Genomic DNA, 8,450 nt, shown 5'->3' with positions numbered 1-8,450 from the left:
GTATGTACTGGACCTTGTGCAATGGGGAGCCAGGGATCTAGTGATCTAATAGGCAGGGATAGAACTCTAAGTGTGTACATGGGGGGGTATAGATTAAGGGGGGATATGGGATATTGATTCCTATCTCTAAGCCTTTGAGAAGGCCTGTGACTTAAATTGGGTAGACCCCATAGGTTGTTTCCATTTTCTAACCCTCTTGCTCAGAGGAAAAACCTCTTATACCCGTCACCCGTGGGCCTTCTATAAACTGAAGTAAAACATCAGTCAGATCCAGTAAATCCAGACTTTGACCAAACCTTCAGGGTTTTCATGGATGCTGGGCCGGGTTCTGGGCTGATGACAAGGGGGAGGGGCAGGGGCATCTGATTGTATATCTGAGCAAGAAATTGCTTCCCTGAGAAAAAAATTATGCCACTGTTGGGAAAGGAGTGTCTTGCCATAGTGTGGGCACTTAGGAACTTAGAGCTGTACCTATCTAGGCAGCATCTTACAGTGTATATCAACCACTTATATCTCCCTGGTTATGTTAAGCAAAAGGATTTAATGCCAAATTACTGAGATGGAGTCTAGAACTTCAAAGCTATGACACGGAAGTAGTTGATGTTAATGGGAGCGTGTCTGAAATAGCAGACGTGCTATCCCAGAGGGATATGTGCAAACTTCCCGAGGGTCAGAGGGGAGGCACCCTGCCCAGTTCGTCTTCATCTGGAGGAGAGATGTGACGGATGGATAGATCTGTACATGTCTAGATCAGATTGTGACTTTCAGCCAACCCTGTAACTGCCATTTTGAAGAATGTGACCCACATTTTGAGTATGTAACTGTAACTATCTAGCGCTATCCGGGTCAGACCCAGGGCATCTTATTATAGTGCCTGACCCCTTCCTGAAGGGCTAACACAAGTCATCAGCGGTCATGGCCTTCTAATCCAGGGACTATATCTACTTCACCACTAGAACAAGGGGTTGGCTGTGGAGGAGAAAGGCTGGAGGCAACTGTTGTTCCCAGTTTGGACTCCAGGGGGCTGGAACTTCCCTGCTAACCTCCTGACTGGGGTCTGTCAGCTGATGTGCTGGTCACCTGACAGAGGGCAGAAATCTTATTTAAGGGCAGAATGTGCTCCAGGCTCTTTCTCTCTGTCTCAGTAGCTGACCATTGCCAGACAACAGAAGAGGGCAGGAGCTGGGCCCTATCTGCCTGACCCATGAACTGGCCTGAGAACTCACAAGAAAGGGTAAGAGCATATGGGTTTCTGTTTTCTTTCCATAAAGATCTGTAACTTGTGTCTGTTTTAAGAGTAGATGTTACTGTTGATAAGAAGCTCCTCTGCAAAGCCTGTATTCCTTGCTTTACCTGCCAGGTGATCCCCCAGAGTTATACTATGAACCAGTGACTAGGGGGAAGAAGAGGGCATGCATAAGTGACTTGGGAGGTCTCACCACTGCTTTTAGGGCCTAGGGCAGTTTGTCTGCAGAGTCTCATATTCCCAAGGAAAGGTGCCAGACAGGGAATCTGCACCCAGGAGTGTGTCTTAGAGACCCAGAGCTAGAAACCGTGACTAGACTTTGCCCAGACCCAGCTGGCTTGGAAGCCTGGGAGATCCAAAGTCTGGTTCCAATTACAACAGAATGATTGACTGACCCACTAGGGGGATTCAGCCTGGTCTGTAAAAGCAAGTACTGTATTGTGCATCACACCAAAACCTCATCTCTTTGAGGAAGTCTCCATCTTTTAATAACAGAAATGTTTTACTTTGACTGTCTTCTTTGTTTTGCAGGGTCTTATGGTATCCTGAGTCCATAAGTCATCTTTTAACTTTCACTAAGGCTCATGTGCTTTTAACCTAAAAAAGGGTTAAAAACCTTTTCACTTTCCATAGTGTGTGATTGGTTTTTCTTGACTGGCCTCTGTTTACATATTAAAGTGAATTATTTGCATATTTTAAATTCCCTCCTTCCCCTGTTTTGGGGAGGGTGTGTGTTTGTTTTAATCACATTGCGTGCAGAGAGCAATTTTTTTTGTTCTTTTTACTTTCATTGTTTTTAATTCTGGCTATTGTGTGGGTCACTGTCCATTTGTTGGAAATAATGGCTTTTAGTTGTTAAGGTGTCTCAAAGCCTTATGCGTTGGTAACTAACAATGAAAACATATTAATACAATAATCCTGCTTAGAGACTGTGTTTTTAGCCAAAGAATAGTGACTAGTCTTCTGTATCCAACAGTTTAATTTTCAGCACATCTGGGTTTCCCAAATGCTATCTCTGGGCTGTCTTCCCTGCCTTGCTACCCTGGGAAGATAGAGTTGATCAAGATTTCTCAGCTGTACTCTTCATAATCCAAATATTAAATATTGTCTTGAGGAGGTTGCTCAGCACAATAGCCATCCTGTGGCATTAACACATTGCTGGAGCTCTGTGAGCGTGGATTCCTGGTCTGCTCGGAGATTAATCTGAAAAGACAACGAAACATGAAAAAAAGATGAGACTTCTGCTGAGTGAGGCACATTGAAAGTAAAGCACGCTTGTTTCTTATATGATGCCTTTTGAAAGGCACATTTATTCCTTATCTATTCAGTTTGGCTTGTTTAATTTTCATTGGTTTAGTCTCATGGAATGTGGGAGAGCTGTTGTTGTTGCAGGGAAGCACCATGGTCTTGTGAGCTACAGAAGCAGTGAGGGTTTATGGCTAGCTGCTGAATAGGCGTCCGAAGACCTGATTTCGATTCTCAGTTCTACCACTGACAATTGACAAGCCCAAGGTCTCCCAGTGAGGTCTCCCAGTAAGTCTACATTTTCAAAAGGGCCTGCTAATTTTGGGTGCCTCCATCTTTGGTTGCCCAATTTGAGATACCCAGGGTCTGATTATCAGACTCCTTGGGCTACTTGAGTATTTATTGTTTAATAAGGGCCCTAATCAAGACAGCAGTCCCTTTGTTGGAAACCTCTTCTGGACCTTGTTTTCATTAAAATATGTTACATGCTGCTTCACAGCTTTCAACAAAGCGCTAACAGTGGAAATACTGAATTGGTGTCCCAAATAGCATCACTGGCCAAAGAGCATGCTGTCTAACAGATATTCATTCAGCGAGAAAGCAGAGCACCAGGCGGATATGCATTTCCTCACTCCTAGCTCCATGAGCAGAAGCACACTGACTTCACCATGGAAGCTATGCTGCTTGTGTGAGAGAAGGATAAGTAAAATACCCTCTCTTTAATAAGTCGATCTAGCTCTGTCTAATTAACACTTCTCAGTGTTAATTGTGAGTCCCTGTTCTGCTTTTTTTTTTAGGACAATATTTTCCAACTATGACTGACGAATGTTAAGGCAGAGGCTATAATTTTGCTCTCCTTGCTCTTATAACATTGTGCCAGAGATGTAGACATAATACAAAGATAGATGTCAATCAACCACAGGAGAAAACGGGATTAAGAAGTAAGAATCCTTTCAACTGAGATCTCTTTATATAGGCAGTGAGCTATGAGTCGTTTGTGTGTCTGGGGAAGCTGTCGTGAAGGTGACTATTCCTACTAGAGTAACACATTGCTCATAAAAACATAATGAATAATTTTATTTTAAATGGGTAGCTCTTCATTTACCAAGTCAAGAAATTTACTAGGATGGAGTAACAGTTTAAAAAAACCAAAACATAATCTGTACAATTCCACAGGCTTCCAATGAGAATGCTACTGAAAATGCAAGATGATTGGTCAGGTCTGGTGGAGCAGTTTCTGGTGAACAATAGAGAGATTCATGATATAAGGGGGTGGGAAACTTTGTAATGTGTCTTAGTTTTGTAGTCTGAGGGAAAGTCTGTAAATCCAGGGATTACTATGGGAGCAATGAAGGAACATGCTGTGTAGATGTTAAAACACAATTGTGAAGACAGTAGCACTATAGAATCCATGCAAAAGGTTATTAAGGAAATAGGGATATAGGGTCATATTGTGCCATTGATGTTTCAGTGAAAATCCAACAGAAAATTCCCCTTAAAGATTGAAGGCACAGTATGGTCTATGGAAAAAAGTCAGTCAAGAGACTACCATCCTGCCCAACAATCCTCTGCAGAGCTACAGAGAAATTTCACTTCCACGAAGTAGAGTGACTAAATTGACACAAGGTGAAAAAGGCCAGACTGACGAGAGAAGAAACATGAGGTGAGCCATGAAAGGAGCCTGAGGAAGACGACCTGAATGAATTTTGATGGAAATTACCAGATGAAATTTTTTCATAACCAAAAAAATGCCCCCCAAATAAAACAAAAAACCACCTTCCCCCATGTTTTCATCCTTCAGAGGCTATTTATAGTGGCTGATGAATTGATCTAGGGTTAAAACAGTAAAATACATTTTTAAAAAGTCTGAAAAAAATGCTTTGCCTAGTTAAGGAATTTTGGGTTTTGGCTAATGGTCTGTTTATTACTTTTCTGTGGGGATGTTCAGGAGAAACTTTGAAAATAGGTGGATATCAAATCTAAACTGAAAATATGTTGTCTAATACATTTTGTTGTCTTCGGGCTCAGTTCTGTAACAATGAAATCAGTGTTTCAATGGGAGCAGAACCAGAGCCTTAGGAAGAATAGCCCCCGTCTCTGGAACATGTGATAATTATAAATGAGTGATAGCTAAACAGTGTTATAACTAAGGCTGACATTTTCAAAGCATTGCGTGGGGTCTTAGCCTCTCCATTCCCACTGAGTCATCACTCACATTCCCAGGTGACTTTAATTGTTTGCATTAAATCTGGACACTCACATGCACATTCAACTACCTGTGAAGCATGGACCACTTCAGGGGATGGCTTAAAAATGAGGCACTTGTTATAGCACAGATTTTTGTCATAATAATTAGAGGAATTCACTCTCCTATTCCATTTGGCTCACAGATTTTTTTTTTTTTTAACCTGATGGCAATATCCTGTGGTCATGATCTTGTGATGAAATCTCACCCCAAAATGTAAACTCTCAAAATAGTAAACAACGAGTGTTCTGTAAAAGGAGAGAGCTCTATTAATGTAGAAAGGTTAATGAACAAGAATATCTTCTTCTGTTTCCTCCCCTTCCAATAACTTCTAGTCTAGACACTTCATTACAGATCTGAACACTTGCTGCTTTCTTTCCATGATGTGTGCTGGTCTGACCCCATACCACTTCTGTCTTTCAAACACGTATTTTTACTGTTTATTCTCGTTTGGTCTGATGGGTTTTGTTTCTACATTTTAAGTCCTCCCACCCCCCCAATTACTTGTTGTTTTTTCAATTTTCTTCTGTTTTAGTGACCATGCAGAAGTCTTGCCATACGAAGTAGAGGCGTAGAAAAGTCACTTCCAGCAAAAACGTGTGCCAAAGAACATGGAGATGGTCCAGTAGTTAAAATGCTAGCCTGGTTCAATTCCCTGCTCCTTCAAGTATGTCTACACTGCAGGTAGAAACTGGCAGCTGGTCTCTGTCAGCTGATTTGGGCTCAGGCTGCAGGGCTGTTCAATTGCAGTGCAGATGTCCAGGTTTGGGCATGGGCCAGCTGCCAGTTTTTAACTGCGGTGTAGACCTATCCTCAGACTTCCTGTGTGACCTGGGGTAAGTCACTTAGTTTCTTGGTGCCTCCGTTCCTCACCTGTACAATGGTGATAAGAGCTTTCCAACTCTCTGACTTTACATGGGTGTTGTGAGGATAAATACATCAGATTTTGAGATGCTCAAATGCTATTGTGATGGGGGGAAAATAGAAACAATCAAAGTTGTTTATATCGATAGTTATTGCTTGTTCAGTGTGCTGAAGATAGACTTGCATCTTCCTTGTGCATTGTTGCCTGTTTTTGTGGCTGAGGAACTAATGTGAGGATAAATTAATGGTGTTAGTGGTTCACTAGGTGTTAGTGGCTCATTCTTTCCTCTGAATGAGGAGGGAACCAATGGCCCAGAACTATGTAGGGGACATTACTCTTGTTTGGAGTTTCCGTCTTTAGGATGAGACCTAGAATTGAGATCCTGGCATTTGTAGTCTTAAAGATCCTATAAGATAAGAACCAAAACAAAATTACAAGTACCCTGGGTTGAGACAGTGACTATGGATGACATGATAAGCAAAATAGTGGTGTGGTTTTTTACTCCCCGATCTCTGTGAAGGGTTGGTTGTAAGGACTGTTTTCCATGGCTGCACCTGTTTTATGATGTAATAGCAAATGCTGTTCCTATTATATGTGATGTCAACAGCTTTCCTGCTGCCTCCCTTTACTTTTCTACTAAAGACTGAGGGGCCAAATTCTCTACCATGCTTGGACATTGTGGCAGTCACTGGCCACTAGGAGCTGGCTGTGGCTCCTTGACTCGTGGCTGCCTTGTGCTGGCAGAAGTTAGAGTAGCCTCCCTGCTGCTCTAACTTGCACTCACAGCATTAGCAGGGATTCGGTTTCGGGATCAGCTCCCCCACACCGTCTCCTGCCCCCAACATGGCCCTTTCTCACCCTTATATTGGGGACAAAAGGGTGCCGCAGTCATAGGAGGCAGGTATGCCTTCTCTACCACCTCTGTCAGATTTACACCAGGTCCAGTGATGATTCCCCTGACGTGGGGGAGGGGGAAAGTCTGTGGCTGATTTAAGTTAATTTAGCAGATGGAGGAAATCCTGCCGTTTATACTTGTCTCTGAGCTGTAGGTCCACACACCCTGACTTTTGTCTTCTGTTTCACACGTGCATTATTTCTTTGTCTGCATTGTGAAAGTACAGTTAAGGCATTTCACCCATAGCTGAGCCAACAGGCTGTGGTTGGATCTGGCACAGAGAGGGTGACCGACATGAGGCATGAAGACTCTTGGTTTTATTTTTATTTTTTTGTTTGTTTGTTTGGAGGTTTTGGAATGCCATTTGTCAGCCAAGCCACTTTGAATGAATGGATATCAGCCACGCCCACCAGCAATACCGCTGAAAGATAAACTGACCCACTAACGGGATGATTCTTGATACCAATCACTGGTGCTGCTTTTGCTGTCAGTTTATTAATGGGCAAGATGCTGTGCAATTTTTTTTCCTCCGTAGGAATTGCTGATCTAGGTAGGGGATGCTGCTCACTTCACTGTTACGAACCTTGTTTTTTTTTCGGGGGGTGTTCATAACTAAAAGCTAGTTCCTGCAGTTGCTTGCTACTGGATGTAGTGCTTACTGCTGTGAATAGTCCCACTGAGCTTCGTGAGACAGCTACCTTAAGCAGTGAGCGCTACACCTGGTAATAAGTTCTTGCAGGATATCTTCCAAATACGTTATTTTCATGGAGATGAAATCTGGCCTATACCAGAATTTATTTATTTTTATTTATTGCTTGCTTGCAGTTTCCTTACTGGATCTTTTCTCACATGAAGCAAGATTGCTCCAGCCTGGGTCATGCTAAATAATCAAATGCTGTATTTTAAGTTTAGTTTCCTTTATTTGAGGATACTTTCTAGAGGGTGCTGGCCAGTAAGAAATGTTTCTTTCTTTCAAGTGCTCCAGGGATACACTTTGTTCAAACATTGATTACTATCATCCCCTGAAACAGCGGTACCACACGGGATAAATTCTGCTATCGGATACTTCTGTAAACTACACAATGCAATGTATGAGATCAGAATTTGGCTTCTAGACACAAAAAGCATTACTGGAATAAGCCACATAAAATCTATCCTACAGAGGCAAGAACAGCTAAAATGGTATAATGGACCCAAGTTACTAGAGTTGCAGCAAGTTTTCAAACTTGGGTGCCGAAAACTAAGGCTTAGGACTAGATCCCTCAAACAATGCACATGTATTACTTTACACCTGTGAGTAGCCTCATTGACTTTACCCACGTTGTGAGTAATCCCGCCTAAAGTTGCTCATGCACATGTGTTTTCAGGGCTGGCCCCCAAATCTGTATTTAGATACCTAAATGCTGATTTAACCGCTTAAATACTGATTTGTCTTCTAGATTGTAGTCTTTGAGGCAGGCACTGTTATCTTCATCTTGAACAGCACTGGGCCCACTGCTGACACTAAATATTAGTATGATTAAGCTATTACTTGTTAAATAACACTGTAGGCACCCAAGTTTGATTAAACTTACTTTCATTTTTACATGGCTGCACAAAGAGGGCTAGCAAATAAGCTGCACTGTTAGAACATGAACAGACTGCTCATCTACCCATCAGATACAGCAGATTTGTTGATAACGTCAGGAGGAATGTGTAATTATATTAAAGGAAAAGTTTCATTATTATTATTAGGTCTCTTGGGACATCTCATGTTTTATTGACACCCAAGATTTGAAAGCCACACTACATAAAAGTTGCTATTCTCATTTTTCTTACATCCATCAACTTTCTTGATGTTAAGGCTGTGCTTACAGAACCATACTAATAAGCCGAATGGCCACGTATGCTTTCAGAAATGGATCAAAGGTTAGAAGTGAGGAATTGAAAAGGTCAGGTACAATTTTACATTTAA

At 42.0% G+C, this 8,450-nt stretch overlaps 1 long non-coding RNA gene across 1 annotated transcript; it reads left to right on the top strand.

Annotated features, from left to right (window-relative positions):
* Nucleotides 1-1,143: 1,143 nt before the first annotated feature.
* Nucleotides 1,144-4,272, top strand: LOC137145011 (uncharacterized). The gene is made up of 3 exons (XR_010917537.1): nt 1,144-1,234; nt 3,289-3,432; nt 3,963-4,272. It is a non-coding gene; the product is annotated as an uncharacterized lncRNA (long non-coding RNA).
* The last annotated feature ends 4,178 nt before the right edge of the window (nt 4,273-8,450 follow it).

Source organism: Emydura macquarii, unplaced genomic scaffold, assembly GCF_026122565.2.
Source record: "Emydura macquarii macquarii isolate MOO-44397 ecotype Brisbane River unplaced genomic scaffold, CSIRO-AGI_Emac_v2 contig_3506, whole genome shotgun sequence".
Classification (NCBI taxonomy): domain Eukaryota; kingdom Metazoa; phylum Chordata; order Testudines; family Chelidae; genus Emydura; species Emydura macquarii.
This window is presented reverse-complemented; position numbering and strand designations above follow the sequence as displayed.